This window comes from Gopherus evgoodei, chromosome 5 (assembly GCF_007399415.2).
Source record: "Gopherus evgoodei ecotype Sinaloan lineage chromosome 5, rGopEvg1_v1.p, whole genome shotgun sequence".
Lineage (NCBI taxonomy): Eukaryota > Metazoa > Chordata > Testudines > Testudinidae > Gopherus > Gopherus evgoodei.
Genome location: NC_044326.1, coordinates 143,343,330 through 143,361,572, shown reverse-complemented (window position 1 = coordinate 143,361,572; position 18,243 = coordinate 143,343,330). Strand labels below are relative to the sequence as shown.

Below are 18,243 nucleotides of genomic sequence, written 5' to 3'. Positions count from 1 at the left end.
AAGATGGGGTACCAGCATGAATTCCTCTAAGCTCAATTACCAGCTTAGAACCTGTAGCGCTGCCACCAACCAGGAATTCCAGTGCCTGGTACACTCTGATCCCCACAAAACCTTGCCCGGGGACCCCCAAGACCCAGACCCTCTGGATCTTAACACAAGGAAAGTAAACTCTTTCCCTCACCGTTGCCTCTCCCAGGCTTCCCCTCCCTGGGTTACCCTGGAAGATCACTGTGTGATTCAAACTCCTTGAATCTTAAAACAGAGAGGACAATTCACCTTCCCCCCTCCTTCTCTCTCCCCCTCCCAGACTCTCCCTGAGAGAGACAGTAATCCTAACACAGAGAGAAAATAACCTCTCTCTCCCCCTTCCCTCCTTTCTCCCCACCAATTCCCTGGTGAATCCTGACCCAGTTCCCTGGGGTCTCACCAGAATAAAAGAACAATCAGGTTCTTAAACAAGAAAAGCTTTTAATTAAAGAAAAACAGTAAAAATTGTCTTTGTAAATTTAAAATGGAATATGTTACAGGGTCCTTCAGCTATAGACACTGGGAACACCCTCCCAGCCTAAGTATACAAGTACTAATTAAAATCCTTCCAGCCAAATACACATTTGCAAATAAAGAAAACAACCATAAGCCTAACTCGCCTTATCTACCTAGTACTCACTATTCTGAACTTATAAGAACCGGTATCAGGGAGATTGGAGAGAAACCTGGTTGCACGTCTGGTCCCTCTGAGCCCCCAGAGTGAACAAGAACCAAACACTAACAGCACACACAGAAACTTCCCTCCCTCAAGATTTGAAAGTATCTTGTCCCCTGACTGGTCATCTGGTCAGGTGACAGCCAGGCTCACTGAACTTAACCCTTTACAGGCAAAAGAGATATGAAGTACTTCTGTTTATGACACAGGTCTCCATGGTAATGATGAGATGGGCTCACTTCATGTGGGTGCCCAGCCCCTCTGTCAGGGTGAGCCTCAGCACTGCAGCTGTGAGAAGTGCTCTGCCAAGGGAAGATCCTCCACTCATAGGCCAGCAAGAGGAGCAGCCCCATGGGGCAGAAAGGTCCTGGGAGCCGCCTCCGAGGAGCTGGCAACAGCCTGAGACAAAATCCTCCCCCACTCTTTGGGTGCAGGTTGGTGGAGCGAATTGTCAGGGAGGGGATCCTGGGCAGTGGAGGGGCTGCCCTTTGCCAAGTGGGGAGGGATGAAAGGGGGAACATCCTGGCTGGCCGGAGGGGGAGAGAAAGCCACCAGAGTTTCTCTAGGGACAGTTTTACTGTCCCTTTTCTTGGGTCGCTCTGTTTCCCTGTGTGACTGGTCTGGAGCAATGGCTGGGCAGAGGGGAGAGTGACGGTTGTCCATGGGGAGATGAACTGGCTGAGATTTGGGAACCTGAGGCCTTGGCTACACTGGCGCTTTACAGCGCTGCAACTTTCTCGCTCAGGAGTGTGAAAAAACACCCCCCTGAGCATTGCAAGTTACAGCGCTGCAAAGCGCCAGTGTAAACAGCTATTCCCTACGGGGAGGTGGAGTACGCGCAGCGCTGGGAGAGCTCTCTCCCAGCGCTGGCGCTGCGACCACACTCACACTTCAAAGCGCTGCCGTGGGAGCACTCCCGCAGCAGTGCTGTATGGCTGCAAGTGTAGCCATACCTTGAGTAGAGATGAGAGGGGAACACTAGAGGGTATGGGAGTCTAGTACAGTGTCAGGAGATGGCATCGCTACAGCCTGAGACAGTGTGTGCCGATGGGCTGTCACTGGGGGAAGGGCGACTGCTTTTGTCACACTGCTGAGACCCAGGCTAGCTGGGCTGTTGGTGAGCATTGTGGTGTGAGTGTGGGAAGTGCCCTGCAGCAAATAGAGACACGTCTCAGGAAGTCACTCGCAGCTGCTACTTAATGCTCCTTCCCACACTAGTGTTAGGGAAGGGGCTGAGAACCTCCATGTGGAGCAGCTCCATCAGGCACGTGCCATGCCAGCCACAGGTAGAGTGTGGAGCAACCATTGGCGGCTCTGGCTGGGTTCTGGGCACAAGGTGGGCATGCACACCGACCTGCAAGCGTCGCTCCTGGGACTGGCTGGCCAGCAGAGGTGGGTTCACTGCTTCTTTTCCAGACCATCCTAGAGCAAGCAGTGAGGAGGTGGGCTTGTCTTCCCCATGCCTGTCATGGGGAATGCAGCTCTCCCCTCCCTCTTCACTGTGGGGCTGCGATGTCACCAATGTGTGAGTAGCACTCGGGTCTGCATCAGACACAGCAGTGTCTGTGCTCTGCCGCATCCTGCCAGGCCGGGGAAGTTTATGGCAGCACCGGAAGGAGTGATGCCAACAGAGTGAAACCCCTCCGAAGCATGGGGTGGGATATGTGCCTTCCCTAGGTGGGGCAGGGAGCTGGCCAAGCTGGACCAGGACTCCTAGTAGATTGCCCCACACCGAACACTCTAAATCCAGACATGGATCCCCTCACACTAAGCCCCTCCACACTTGGATCCTGTCTTGCTGAGCCTGCCTGCTGTAGCCTGATTTGGGGTGGATTAGTAGGGCTGGTGTAATTTATCTACTTAATTTTATTTTATTTGATTAATTTTAATTAATTAGTAATTTTAATAATAATTATTGGATATTAATTAGTGTGGGTTTGGCTCACCAATATATTTCATCAGAAGATAAAGTTCGTCCTGAATCAGGCTTCACAGAGTTTATAAAAGGAACTTCGGGGTATATGACAAGAGCTTACACTGAGACAGATACAGTCATAAAGACCTTTTCATTAAAATCAATGAAACAATAAGTAAATGTTAAAAACAGCTCAAGATTACAAAGTTACAAAATATCACAGTTCTTTAAGAGATATATTTATGATAATACACTGTTATAAGCTCACTCTGTGTAGTGCAGCAGCACTTTGGGTGTTTTTCACACCTCTGATAGAGGAAGCTATTGTATGTGTTTTGGTTTTAACCCTACATATACTAGATGCTTTAGAGGGTAAGAATGAAGCGGAAGGGAAATTAGATTCCTTTTTACTTACAGTTTTGAAAATAAATAATACTACGGCCTATTAATAGTTAATAGCCTTCGTAGATGGGTAGCATCTATAGGCAGATGGGGGTGGAGGCGATGAAGAGTAGACAGGAACAGAGAGATGGGTGTATCACCTATCTAATAGTGATTTGTTTCACCTTTTATAGAGCATTATTTGGAAATCCTTCCTCCTATGCCCAAATTTCATCTTTCCCCCACGGAAATGTTAGGGTACACCTGCCTCATAGGCTAACGTGTGTGCATACGAATGACAGTTATGTACGCATTGGTGGTGTACTTGTTAGATTTGTGGGCAAAAATCCCTTTTTCCACTCTTTACTGTTATTGGTTCAGTTAAAGGTCTCCAGACGTCTGCATAGGGATTTTGTCTTATTATTACTTTTCTGAGTAAGGGTCCCAAAGGTTGCCATAGCATCATGCAGGATGTTTGACCTGTAGGTATCTTGCATTTCAGCTATTGCAAATCTATAAACCTATTACATACTTAAATTTATCAAAAAGACATTTTATATATACCAACAGATTAATCGTCAGGGCTACACGCTCCCCTTTGATGGGGTGGTTTGCACCAAGAAACCCCATCCCCTAATTAGGATTTAGTATCTGTGGGGCCCTTTTAAGTTTCATACTTGGGTAAATTTTGGTATGTATCTGGAATGAGCACCATGTATACATAGTCACGTTCATCCCCAGGTGGTGCTTGTCTAGGTGTCTGTCTAGGCCTCTGCCTCTGCCTCCTTTTTGGCTTGGGTTTGTTGAGTTTATACTGCAGGTAACCCAAAATAAGGAAATTAATTCCAATTCCAATTCCTTGGATAATTACCCATTCGTTTAATCCAAAATTTTCCCTGGGAATTGTTGCAGGTTCATTACCTCCATTCATTAATTGCGTAATAACTTGTTGGGCTTTGTCCATATCATTAGTAATTTGAATGAGGTGAGTCTCCTTAAGAGCCATTAATGATTTTAGCTGTAACCCTAGTGGTGGAATATAGGCCAGAAAAGTGGATGTGCTTTGAATAGTTAAATTCTGATAATCAGGGTTAGACTGAATAATGGTAATGTTCTCAAAAGTGGGGATGGGGAAATAGCTTGATTTTCTATTACAGTGGGTTGCTTTGGGGTAAAACAGAAATTTGGCTCTGTGACAGGACACTCCAACGGACCATATTGGTACCTCTTTTGGTTGGTAACCACGCAAAATTGATTCCTTCCAGCATAGGTCACCCTCTCCATCAGAGTCTTCCATGTGGTCAGCCTCACTAGGCATGACGATGACGAATTCTGTGCTCTTGCTCCCTGTAGTCCACCCAAAACAGTGTCTGATTCAAACAAATTACATCTACAGATATACTGAGGCCCTTTCTCAGAACAACAGGCCACCTGTTGCACTTTCCAGGTCTGAGTTGGAGCGTGATAGACTACCAGGGGAGGTGCATTAATGCGTTTCCTGTAGATGTCATCTTTGAGATGACCTCCAGAATGGATAGCAGCCAATTGCCTGTACACATCCTTGTCTGGGTCAAACACTGGTAACAAGACAGTGAATTAAACATACAAAGATCGTGTCATTTTACAATCTTTTGCAAGAGAACAACTGTCTCGGTTGGGGTGAGGCGTCACAGATCCTATCTCTCTCATAGCACCCACTGACAAATGCTGGCATGTATCCAAACAAGTGGATCTTTCCTTTTCCAGCTTCTGAAAACATTTAGGACAATACCAACTCAACAGTTGCTCATCTTTAATTAAGTCAGAACCTTCTCCTAATTTTAAGGATCTTAATGCATCAGTAATTGTACTTATGACATATTCTCCATATGCAGAGCATATGATTTCTTTCCCCAAATGCTGATCCCTTTGCTGATCATTGTTTAAAGCAATTAACTGATTAATTTTCTGTTGGGTTTAATTAAACAATTGGGTTATATTATGCATATTATAGACAGTACATTGTTCTTCCTGTGCCAGTTCCTTTATTCCCTGTAATATTGGATTGACTACTTGGTTAGCTTCTTCTTTTAACACATAATCTATATGCTTGCGGATTTTCCCAATATCCGCTTGGTTCCAAATTGACATTCCTGCACCAAATAGTCCTGTTAGGGATCCTAAGCCTCCAAGGAGATTCAAGCTACGCTTTCTCCTAGGAGTCTGAGACTTAGGGATTTTATCATCCTTCAACAGAACAAGATCTCGCACTCATTGCCGAGAGGCCACAATTCTATCCACAAGTAGCACTGAGAAAAAGGAAGCTACTTTAGTATGTTGACCATAGCTAAATTCTCCTAACTACCAACTGGATAAATTTAGCACTACAGGAATATGCATAAATTGAACTTGATTAATTATCTTCCCCACTATGGGCGTTGTGGTACGACCACTAGCGGGTCCTGGATTTAACACTGGACAACTTACATCATTTGTTATTGACTGATCATAATCATAGTCAATAACTGGGTCCTGAACCTTAAGTTCAAATGTCATATTTTGGACATATCTTTTGTTTCCTGTTTTGGATTGAAAGGTAGCTATAATGAGTACCTCATATCGCCCTTGATCCTCATATTCAAGCTTATACAAGATTAAACTTCCCCATTATCAAATTATTACAGCTAGCTTTGTTTTTCCAAGTTCCATAAGATATACCATGTTCCAGGGAAGCTGAATTTGTAAATGTCTTGCATCCTCCCCCCTTAGAATTTTCATCCAAGGGCCACATCTTTTTCCAACCACTAGAGGGTAATGCAGTTACTCCCACCAATTGATATTCAAAAGTAACATCCTCTCCTCTAATTCCCTTAACCTGTTGAATCGGGTTGTTGATAAATTCTGGGTTAGGTATAATAGTCCGTTCCTTCTTTGGTGGTATGTTCTGCTGCTTGGACTCAGGCAATTGAGCATAATTGGGTCATCTGGTTTCCTGGGGTTGCAATAGCTCAGTTCCAGACTTAGGATTTTGGCTTAGTCCTACCCTTAGAGTAGGCCTGCACAACATGTGGCCTGCGGAGGCTCACTGTGCAGCCCACGGCGGGGAATCAAAGGGCTTTGGGCTGCCCGCAGCCGTGGGCAGCCCAGAGCCCTATGAATCCCAGCCGCGGCCGGGACTCAAAAGGCTCTGAGTTGCCCGCAGCCGCGGGGAGCCCAGAGCCCTTTAAATCCCAGCCGTGGCCGGGACTCAAAAGGCTCTGAGCTGCCCGCAACAGCGGGGAGCCTAGAGCCCTTTAAATCCCAGCCGCAGCCGGGACTCAAAAGGCTCTGAGCTGCTCGCAGCAGCGGGGAGCCCTGAGCCCTTTAAATTTCAGCCGCCTCCAGGATTCAAAAGGCTCTGGGCTGCTGGTAGCTGTGGGAAGCCCTGAGCCCTTTAAATCCTAGCCGCGGTGGGGATTCGAAAGGCTCTGAGCTGCCCCCAGCGGCGGGAAGCCCAGAGCCCTTTAAATCTCAGCCACAGCTGGGATTCATAGGGATTTGGGCTGCCCGCAGCGGCGGGGAGCCCAGAGCCCTTTAAATTCCAGCTGGCTCGGCGGGATTCAAAGGCTCTGGGCTGCCTGCTGCTGTGGAGAGCCCAGAGTTCTGTAAATCTCAGCCGTAGCCGGGATTCAAAAGGCTCTGGGCTGCCCGCAGAGATTCCCGGCATGGTTGAGATTTAAAGGGCTCAGGGCTCCTCGAGGCTGCAGGCAGCCCAGAGCCCTTTGAATCCTGGCTGTAGCTCCAGTGGATGGGCTGGGACTGTGATTTAAAGGGCTTGGGCTCCCCTCAGCAGCAGGAGCTCTGGGCCCTTTAAATCCCTGCCCCAGCCCCGGAAAGCTCCGGGTTCCCCCAGCCACCGGAGCCCCAGACCCTTTAATTTGCCCGAGGGCTCCTAGCCACCTCTTCAGCTGAGAGCCCCTGGTTGATTTAAAATCAAGTATCACCTCCCCACCCCCAACCTTCTTTTTTGGCCCACAGCTGTTTTGGTCGGGCAGCGCTGGGAAGGAGGGTTTGTTTCTGCAGGGCTGGGGCACGGTGTTTCCGCTGGCTGAGAGGTCCTGGGGGGATGTTTCCGCGGGGCCAGGGGATTTCGGTCCTCAGCTGTTGTCTTTGGAGTAATGTGGCCCTCGCCGCTTTAAGAGTTGTGCAGGCCTGCCTTAGAGCAATAATAAGGGTGTAATAATTCAGATATATCAATGTCAATTTCATGGTTGCAATCTGCTGGGCTTCAGTTGTTGCAATTTCGTCTGATGCTGTTCACTTAAGTCCTGAGGAGGAAGTTGCTCCTGCGATCTGGATGATCGATACAGCTTTAAGTGGTTAGTATGATAAATTTTGTCTTTTTTATGCTTTCCTCCTGTTATTCTGATCTTATATACTGCTGAACTGAGTTTATCAATGATTCGGAAAGGTCCGATCCATCAGTTACACAGTCCATGTTCTGGTGACTTATATGACAACAACATTACCTGGTCTCCTACCTCCCAAGTATTCTCTCTCTGGTTTTTGTCAAAGTAAGCCTTTGCCTTACATCTGGATTTTCTCAATTTGGCAGCTACCTCAGGTTTGGAGTCCTCCACTGGAGACACCATGCTACACTCAGGTATGACTACTGGAGAGTCATCCTTTGCCTGTTCTACTGAAAGACACAATAATTGCTTACACAAATCAAGAACACATTCCTGTTTGTATAAGAAATCAGTTCCCAACAGACAATTCTTTGGGTCTGCTAATTTCATCAGTGCAAAGGTATGATCCTTTCTTAGGTGATCTATTTGTACTTCAAGGGGTATAGATAGTGTGGTAACAACCTGATGACTTGCAAAAGTTGCAAGTGTCTTGGTACACCCTGATGACAGAGGAGAGAATCTAGGATCCTCGACATGGAGAATACTAATTGCTGCTCCAGTATCTATAATAAAATTCCTTTTGAGGCCCTTTACCACTACAGATATTGTAGGTCTCCCACTTGTATCTAGGTAGAAGGAGTCAAGAAATAAAGGGGTTATGACTCCACTCAGGGTTGTTTGTAGTCATGCAGTATATGCAGACAGATAATCTAGGGGTTCTTCCTCTATCTCCTCAGAGGCAGCCAATTCTGGAGGAGTGGCTGTCCACTGGGGAAAGGGGGATGGATCAACAGAGGCCACTGGACGGTTCAAGGTTGCTGGGCCTTGGCCTTCCATCATCAGCTCATTCACACGGGCATGGAGTTCTTGGATATCCCATCGCTGAGCTTCAAGCGTCTGCTGCACTGTCCTAAACATTCTTACAACTGAGTCCTCAGTTTTGTGCAGAGATGGTGATTTAGGTCTCTGCAGACGTGAATTGTTCTGTGCAACATCTGAAAAGAAAGGAACACGATCCCGGGCTCCTACATAGGATCCAAACGCATAACCCTGTCGAGGGGCCTGGCCACTCGAAGGTCCAGGGTTATTACGTGGGTTAGGGTCATTTTGCCAACGTTGATACCTAGGGAATTTCGGAGCTCCTCGTCCTAACCCTGGTTGAGGTCGAGGTCCCTCAATCCTCACCGTGGGATTAGTTTGTGGTTCCTGAAGTACTGCAACAGGGGCTCCACGTCAACCTAATTGATAGCCTCCCTGTGCATATGCCTTAGCCAATAAGGCTAATGCTCTCTTTAAAGAAATATCATCAGTTATGTGCATCTTAACCATTTCCCTTAACTGGGGAAGAGAGTTATTAACCAGCAAACTGATGTATGGCAGTTCATCTGTTTCCTCTTTTGTGACTTCGCCAGGCTGCACTTAATCGCAGATGAAACTGATGTGGAGTTTCATAAGTTTTCTGCTTTAAGTTAGACAGAATTGCTACTCCAGCTTGCCCTGGGTGCTGGTTATGTTCCAATAGGGCTACTGTTTCATTAAAAGTTTTCTCTCCTATCCTATACTCAAGTGGCAAAGTACTCCACAATGCTCGATTCACTGTGAGTTGTAAGATTTTTAACCCAATCTTCCCTTGCTAAGCCAACGCTTTTGCTATCTCTTGCACACGTTGTGCATGCATTGCAACTGAAGAATCCTCCATTGTTCCTACTTGCTTAGCTACTAGGTCCAAGGTCTTAATATCTGTAACAACTGCTACAGGACAATCAGAACTAGAACCTGAAGCTTCTTCTTCTGGATCAGGATCTAGGCTTTCATCTGAGCTTGAATCTACAATTTTTATTTCTTGACTCCTTCTACCTAGATTCACATTTTCCTCATCCGAACCATCAAAATTTTCCACTGGAGATAATCCTGCATATGTAGGATAATTTTCCATAAAACATCTGTGTCTTACATTCAGAGCGTCTCCCATTGACGCAGGACATCCCTTAGTCCGCTAAAGTCTGGTGTAGTAGGGCGTTCTACTGGTACACCAGGTGATACCAGCATATACCACAGGGGTGTAGGGGACCCACAAAATTCTTGGGATCTAGGCAGTGTTGATTGCCCAAATGCCAATAAATGTCCACCCAAAGGGACTGGATCTTCTACTCTATATGGTGCTAATGTAATATTGGGTGGAGGAGCAGGAATTCTATTCCCAGGTTGTTGTAGCTCTCTCCGTTGTAACTTAGAGATTACTACATCACATGCACTAGCTACGCGTGTTACCTGTGATACGGCATCTTCCAATCCCTGAACAACGACCGATTCTAAAGGCACTGCTTCTTCACTATCAGAAGCTGGCACTAACAAAGAAGAAGATTTTTCCTCCCCCTTTGCTTCACTTATTTCGTTTGTGTCACTAACTGCCTTTTCTATGACACTTGTCTCCACCTTCTGTGGCGTCATCTCAGGACTTCCTCCTTTTATCTGCAGATTGTTAGTAACTTCTGCACTGTTAACTTCCTCTTCTGACTCCTCTCGTGGCTCTACAGATTTAATCTCCAACTCTGCTTCTAAAGGTACTGTGTTAGCCTGAGCTAATTCTTTTGTTTTACTTCTAGTTATTGGCCCATAGATTTTTCTACCTCTGTCGGTTCCACCATGCCAATAGTGATGGGAATCAATTCTTTATCCTCCTCTACCATATTTTCTCCCCTTTCTAATTCTTTAATCTTTTCCAGCATCCAACCATGGTCTACTCTATAGGCCACCAGCATTTGCAGAACTTCCCTGAGTAACTCCATCTTTTTATCCAATTTCTTTCCCAATGAACTACAAGCCACAAGCAGGCATTCAACAGTTATTCCTTTTACCAATTTATCTCTTTTCTTTTTCTGCTCCATTTCTTCCTCAAATACATTGCTCACAAAACCCTATGGGTTTCTCTGCTCAGAAATCATTTCGCTATTTCTCAGCTGTTCTAAACTCCTCCATGTTCCTGAATATACTTCCTGGCAAAGTTTTCTAAAGCCAGACTACTGGCAACTCCAACAGACTCTACTCCTGCCCTTTCTTCACTTTTAACACTCTTAATACAAAATAGAGAATTCATCCCTATCTTTTTCTAGTATATTCACTAGAATAAATACTCTGTTGGTTTACTCTGACATGGAAGGCGTCCCTTCACAGAAACAACAGGAAATAATACCCTTTTAACCGGATTTACACTTTATATCCTAGAAGTCCCAAGTAATAGAGGGATGGGGGTGAGTTCCCTCTCTTCTCTCGATGGCTTATAGCAAATCGAGAGGTCTTTCCCCTCTGTCGGGACCTGCCAAATATCGGGGGAATACTGAGGCAGACGGATCAGAGGTGCAGTCCGGGAGAGTCATGGGGACGGAGATAAGGTATCTTTGAACTGTTTAAGTTCTGACTGATTGCGGCCTTTCTGGCGGCGATTAATACCTTGCTTTTGTCAACTCCCCCACACCACTAGTGTGGGTCATCGGATCCAATGCAACTGCCAATATCTTATCGGTACCATTCGTTACAACTTCAACCTTTACAAACCCCTTAAGCACGAGTATTACGTTAAACAATGTTAAATTAATCAAAAACTCTATTACCTTATTTTGCAAGATTAAATTTAAACTTATAAGTCAAAACTTTAAGTTAAACTACAATACAAAATGGAAATACTGGGCTTGCTGCCAAGCCGCAGCCACAGGATGTTATGCTCACTCTGTTTTTCTTAAGAGAGACAGATCACAAATCACTGAAATTTAACCAGTTAGTTACGTGTCAAGTGAAAATTCTCTTAAGGGTCTAGGAATGCCTGGAATCCCTGAAAATTCCTTTCACACACTCCTCGAACCTGCCAGCCTGTAGCCTGATTTAGGGTGGGTTAGCAGGGTTGGTGTAATTTATCCACTTAATTTAATTGTATTAATTTTTAATTACTAATTAATAATTATTAATATCAATAATCAGGGCTACACTGCCCACACCTGGTGTACCTGGCACGGAGAGGCAGAGCCCCTGGGGTATTTCTGGGGCAGGCCCAGTCCTTGCGTTGTGAGAGTCTGGGTCCCCGGAGGAGGAGCTGTACAATGATCTCCCACCTATGTGCAGCCAGTGGTCTGTACCCCCCAATGCCATGCTGGAGCCACCACATTTATTTGACAAATACAATTTGCAGAATTTTAAAATGTGCACAGAATTTTAATTTTTTTGGTGCAGAATTTTTTATTTTTTGGTACAGAATGCCCTCAGGAGTAAATGGGCTGGAGTTGGAAGTCAGCTGGGATCCGCCCCCCCAAACCTTTGCAAACATAACCAAAGTTATATACATAGAGCTGCCACAGCCTAGATGCCCCAGAGGATAACAGTGACCCACGACAGCAGGGCCTGCATATTTGTTATCAAGCTGACACAGATTTGGAAAGGAATTGTCTGGCTCTTGGGGAGGATTCGGAGCACAAAAGACAATTAAAAGTAGGTCTGCTAGTGAGTAAAACCTGCTGTTTGTTAGTGCCTGTTAACTCAGTAAGTGTCACTGGTGACACATGGAACAAACGGCCTGCAGGCGAAAGGGTGTGGAAATCAGGTGGATAAGAACACGCTGCAGGTCTTTTACTGCACTGTGGGGAGCTGGCGTGTAAGCTGGCAGACCAAGCTCATGACACCCAGTGAGCTTGGGAATTGTCCATTCCAGGGTCTGGCCTCACCGCAGCTCCATTCTCTGGAACTGCTGCTGGCAGAGGAAGCCACCAAGCCGCCTCCAGCCCCAAGTGCTGTGGAACATTTCAGCAAGTGACACTGGCTGGCAGCACAGGAGATGGACAGGTGTTTGCATAGCTCGGCCAGCCAGTTCACTTACCGTTCTGGGGAATACATGGTGTGTCTGGGGAGCACATCACATTTCAGAGTGAATGGCAGCTCTCGGAGGCTGGTCAATTAATCCTTCAAGACAACAGCCAGGCACTGGTGTGAGGTTCCACTCTGCCAAGCTTCCTAGCCCATGGGCAGTGGGAGGAACCAGCGGCACAGCTGCCGTCCTGGCTTGCCCAGAAGAGCGTTGAGACAATGAGGCGTAATAGACATGGCCGCGGTGGCAGGGAGGCATGTGTACGAGGAGTGACAGACTCAAGGAGGACTGGCCTGGTGAAATGTCCAGATGTGTGACACTATGTAAAGGCCAGGTTATTAGCAGTAATGATCACTGTGGTGGAGTGGTAGGGAAAGCCTCCACTATAAATGGAGACGTGCCAAAGTGTCTGTTCTAGCAGAAGCAGCAGCAATGACAACTACAGAACAGGTAACATCCCCATGTCAATCCCAACCCATTGCTTTCCCCGCAAGTTTGAGAAAACTGGATTGTCCATCTGGGGGTGTGAGATTAACGCTAACAATAAAACAGTTCTCCAACCTCTCTTTGAACAGCTCTAGCACTCCAATGGCTGAGATCAGGAAATTGAAATCTGGCAGGGAAATAACTTCCCTTCAGAAGTGTCTTTGCAAGAAATGAGGTAGAGATTGTGGCATAGAAAGGAAAGGACACGAGAGACGAACATGAGGCCAGGAGAGGGAGGAGATACCAGACAAAGACCTTCCAACATAGGAGATGTGAACGGACAGTAAGATGTGATCAGATAAGGGCCTTTACAATGAGCAGCCTTGTCTCCACCACCATTTCTGGGCTTTGGGCGCTTTAGCTAAGCAACGTTAGTTCCCTCAGTTTTGTCACCTTACTCAGGGTGGAGTAGTGCACTGTTCAGCTAAGTGCATAACTCACAGAGTGAAAAGATGGCTACATATGCAGGTAGCAGGAGCACACCTTTTTTATTTATTTATTTTTTAACTGGAGTAAGAGAGTTTAGTAGGAAAAACTGAATTCAAGGTTAAGCCACAAAGCTCTCTGGGCCACAGTGTCCATTCACAACAGTGCTCAATGGAGGGTGGTGAAGGGTAAGATAATCCGAGTAGGAACCATCGCTGCAAGAGTTGCCCCATACATTTTCAATTTGTCCTTGCAAAAAAGGCAGGACCTGTGGGGGTCTCAGAGTCCTGAGCTAGCTTCTGAAGCCATATCAGTGCATGACACCTGGCTGGGGCCAGCAGACTACTTAGCTGAAGTCTGGTATAATCGCAGCAGAAAGGTTCTTCTTTTGATGCACCACATCTTTGGAGCTGCCATGAACTTTCACGGGAGTGATAGACGTCTTCAGAGTAACATCTCATCCCAATATCAATGAAAGCCAAGCTGCAGTCTTGCAATGTTAGCGGAAGCCTTTCAACATAGATTGGTAGTGACCAGACATTCTTACATTTGACATCTGCTTTCTGGCCTATGAAATGAGTTGGTGTCTCCATCCAGTTCCTGCTGGATGGGCTTCCACAGAGGTGAGGTAGCCAGTTAGACTGAGCACTGACCTGCCCTTGGCAGGTAGCTGCACAGTAGGTTGAAGCAAATCAGCATATGCCCACTGCCTGGGCTGTGCTTGTCCAGTGAATGGATAGGTTCTCAATCCAGCACCTGGAAGCAAAATACACAAACACACATGAAATGTCCCAGGTGACTCAAACAGCCGCTTGGAAGAGCTGGAAGATAATATTTTTGCAGAGATGTTGAAAATTACTGCACCATGTGTCAAGGTTACCATGGATATGTTTTATTCATAAATCCAAGTGGAGGTAGCAGAAAGCTTGGTCTGGGAATCATGTTTACCAGGAGTCTAGGGGCAGGGAGAGGGAAGCACCCTCTGGCTGAAGGTCCCTCACAGCAGGACAGTGTGGGATGCCATGAGGATTGCCTGCCCACATCCTTTGCTGTGCCCCAGACGAACACTTAGCCTCTTACTCCAGACATGTGGAGAGAAAAGGGGGCAAAACCAACTACTGATTCTGGGCTGCAAGAACGTTCATCTGTCCATCCTTTTCCTCTTTGGGGCTGGCCTTCCTCCATCATGAAGGTCCTGTATGTTAGCCAGGTGCCCGCTCCCATTACATGTCATTCGTCATTCCTTAGCACTGCTCCTAAATCAAATCCTGAGTGGGGAATTCCCACTATGCAAAATGAGGACCCATCCTTGCCAAGACAGAAACCTCTCTCTAAATGCACGTTCAGACAGGGAGGGGCCCATAGGGGTAGGGTCTCTAAGGAATCCTACTCTTACCTGCTAACAGCCCCAGATCATTACTAACAGCAAGAAGAGATGTGCACTGTTCTCCATCTACATCCTGCTTCCCACTTACAGAGAACAGCTGCATAGGAACTGGCATCATGTGTGTACCCCTTGCTGTGCCTTAACCAGCTCTCTCCCACCATGAGCGAAACATCTCTAGGCCTGGAATCCGAGGGCTTGAAAGTGGCAGTTCCAAAAAGCCATGGCAGGGCATTATCAATTGATGTGAATTATCGTAATGGATTAGTCTATTTCCATTACAAATTCAGCCAGATACCTGAAGCTCCCTCTTTGCTGCCATTGGGCAGGGCCCCCCAAAATGTGAGGATTCTGGTCTGTGTGATAGAGAGTTTTTCAATATTATCCAGGAGTACATAACATGCAGCATGTTATTCCATATGGGTGTGTTCCTACTTTAACCCCCTCTCTCCGCCCTTGCTGTCATCTCTGAGTGCCTTACAATACCCATGAGGGAGATGACACTGGGCCCAGAGATGTAAGTGACTGTGTGACCTTGGGCAAGAGTCTGTGTTGAGCTAGGAAGGGACACCAGGTCTTGAGTTCCAGGCTAGCATCTAGCCACTGGGCCATGTTGCCTTCCACAGACCACAAGTGGCCCCCGGGGCACTTGCAGGTCGTCAATGGTGAGATGGCTGGTCACACGGTATGCCTCTATCTGTTTGCATCTGCTGCCCCACCATCCCCATCGGATGTCATTTCTTCCCCAGGAGGAGGGCAGCAAGTCACTGCAGCCTCAAATGGGAAGGGACATGCCCAGGCCATGAGGCAGCAGGCCACAGCCAGCTTGAATTTAGATGACAGCCCACATGGGTGCAGTTTACCCAGCCTGGCTCCCATCACCACAGTGTTTGGAGTCTCTGCCCCGGCTCGATGCCTAGGACAAACTGCAGAGGGAGGCTGACCCAGTCTGGTAAATGCCTCTGAACACATGTATCCTAGCCATGGTTGTGGCACCCTTTAGCTTCCTGCTCCCTACAGACAGCAGGTGCTGGGGGTGGCAGAGCTCCACCCCCCTCCCCACACTAGGTGCCCCTCCAATTCCCCCGGTAGACAGCAGGTGATGTGGGTGCCAGGTCCCCATTCCCATCCCTGCACTGGGTGCCCCTCCAATCCGCCCTGCAGACAGTGGGTGCCAGTGTCCCATCCCCATCCCTGCACCAGATGCCCCTCCGATCCGCCCAGCAGACAGTGGGTGCTGGGGATGCCAGATCCCCATTCCCATCCCTGCACTGGGTCCCCTTTCGATCCCCCCTGAAGACAGCAGGTGCTGTGGGTGCCAGAGCCTTGTCTCCATCCCTGCACCGGGTTCCCCTCCCATCTCCCCTGCTGCCCATCCAGCCCGTCCTTTGGGGCTCTGCTCCCTGGGGGCATGGCCAAGATTCTCTTAGCCCCTGCAGGGATGAGCTGTCCCGGGCAGAGCAAACCTGCCTCCCCTAGAGCAGCCATTGCCTTGAGAAAAGGCTCCTGTGGAATTCATTCCACGCTGCCCAAGAGGGAATCTAAAGGAGTCTAAGAGAATTTGAGCTGTGCCCCCAGGGAGCAGAACTCCAAAGGGAGGACTAGACAGGGACCCCAGCTCTGCCCCATGTAACCAGGACAGCCAGAAACCCCTTGCCAGCCCCCTACCAGCCAAAAGACACCAACAGAGCCAGTCAGCGATGTTAAAATAAACTCAGCTTCCTGGACTATCCAGCTGCGGAGGGAGCACCCAGCATTGCTGCTGCTTTCTGCTCAGCATCTGGGAATGTCCTCTCACCCAGTCACAGGTAGATACAGAGCTAGAACTCTCCACTGAATTCTGTGGAAATTTTAATGACATTTTTGACATCTTTTGAATGCTTAACTAGTGACATCTAGCGATTTTCCAGGGCTTCTCTGGCAACTTCCTGCCATGTGGAGTTAGCACTGCTTCAGAGGCTGATTTAGAAGGCCGGCTAGTGTCTCAGACAGCAACAGCTGCCCAGGCTGGGAACACAGGCATCCCTGCATTAACAAGCCAGGGCAGCAAGGAAAGGACAAGCTTCCTCTTTGAGCATATCCCAGAGCCTTCATTCCGTAGCCATTGCTATCCTACCACAGGGCCCACGTGTGGGGTCACCTGCCCCTACTCCTAATTTCTGCCAGGATGGGATGTGCCTGGGAAAGGCACCGGCACTGGGTGCTCTCGTTGAGCCAGGCTAAGCGGTGCTGGGAGCAGGGAAGCGAGACCGGGCTGGTAGCAGCTGCAGATACAACAGCTCAGCAGCGGAGCCTGCCTGGTGTGCATGTGAGGCTGCAGAAGGGAGGTTAGGGCAATGGGGAGAAGCCAGCAGGAGACCAGAGGAGAGATGAGTGGGGTGGGGGGAACAGCAGGCCCAAGGGCAATTGGGAGGCAGGTGCAGAGGCAGCAGGGGTGGCAGTAGGTTCCAGGAGTGATCGGGAGGCAGGGGAATACAAGTGCAGTTCCCCTGAAACTATAACTGATGTTTTATTTCATTTTTTTCTGAAGGCACTAACCCAGCAGAGTACTTACATGTGAAGTGCAAGCATTTGAGCAGTTCCATTGATTTTAATGGACCACGCCGAACATAATTGAACATATACTTTCAAATTTGCTGGATTGGGGCCTTCATATTGGAATATATTAAACAGTAAGAACTGGAAAGTCACACTCAAACTTTGTAATGTTAATAGGAAAAGTGGGTCAGTTATGAAGCTTCAATCCAATTTCCAGTTCTTAAATTTCAGATCCAAACTCAACCCACTTCACAAGACGGTTGGGATTTGGGGTTCTGAACTGGTCCATCATAAAAATAAAACCTGAGCTGAGAAGTTGAAATCTGGACCTAGAGCTGAACTGCCTCATGGTTCTGAGTGATTTAGATTCTGCGTCCGACTTTTAGGTCCATGTCTAGTTAGAAATTAACTGTAGAGAGAAAATTGAATTGTAAGAAAGCTCAGATATGTGACTTGAACACCACTGCTAATTGGCCTAGGCAAAGGAGATTAAAACAGATTTCTGTGCTCCATTTACTTTTCAAAAATTCTTTCAAACCACTATTCTCCTGCCATGAAATCTGTTTTTCCAGGTTTGCTAATGATGCCCTATATTCAGCATTCTGTGATACTACAGGTACCTGAAGAGTCAGCTGCCAGAGGAGACATCACAGCCACCGGGAGGTTAGCAAGAGATTTCTGGTACTTGTGATGCTCAAGAGAGCTAAGGTCTCCTTGAAAACGCATAAGAGAGAATGGATTCAAATAGAGAGGGAAAATAATTTGACACGGTTAAATTAGAACAGATTCCTGAGATAATTATTGGGGGCTGATATTACAAGAGCTCTAAAAGATCATATCAAAAGGATTGTCTGCAAATATCTCTGTTCTTCGAATCAGCGGCTCTCAATCCTTCTAGACTACTGATCCCCTTTCAGCCAAGGGCAGCAGGACTCAGGCTTCAGCATGTCTCTCAGCTTTGCAGGGCCCCTGCTTGCCACCCCCTAATGCCAGCCCGGCACTTGAAACTCCCAAACCCATCCCACCACCCCTGGGTATGGTACATAGAGCATTATAAACAAGTAATCGTGTGAAATTTCAGCTGTCTATCAGAGATGGTCTACTCTAGACAGTATTTGGTCCTGCCCTGAGGGCAGGGGCCTGGACTCGATGACCTCTCGAGGTCCCTTCCAGTCCTAGAATTTATGAATC

At 47.4% G+C, this 18,243-nt stretch overlaps 1 long non-coding RNA gene across 1 annotated transcript in view; it reads left to right on the top strand.

Annotated features, from left to right (window-relative positions):
• Nucleotides 1-9,821: 9,821 nt before the first annotated feature.
• Nucleotides 9,822-18,243, top strand: part of LOC115652921 — a 28,016-nt gene continuing 19,594 nt past the window's right edge. Inside the window, exon 1 of the long non-coding RNA XR_004000770.1 lies at nucleotides 9,822-9,930. This is a non-coding gene — a long non-coding RNA (uncharacterized LOC115652921). The remainder of the gene's footprint in view (nucleotides 9,931-18,243) is intronic.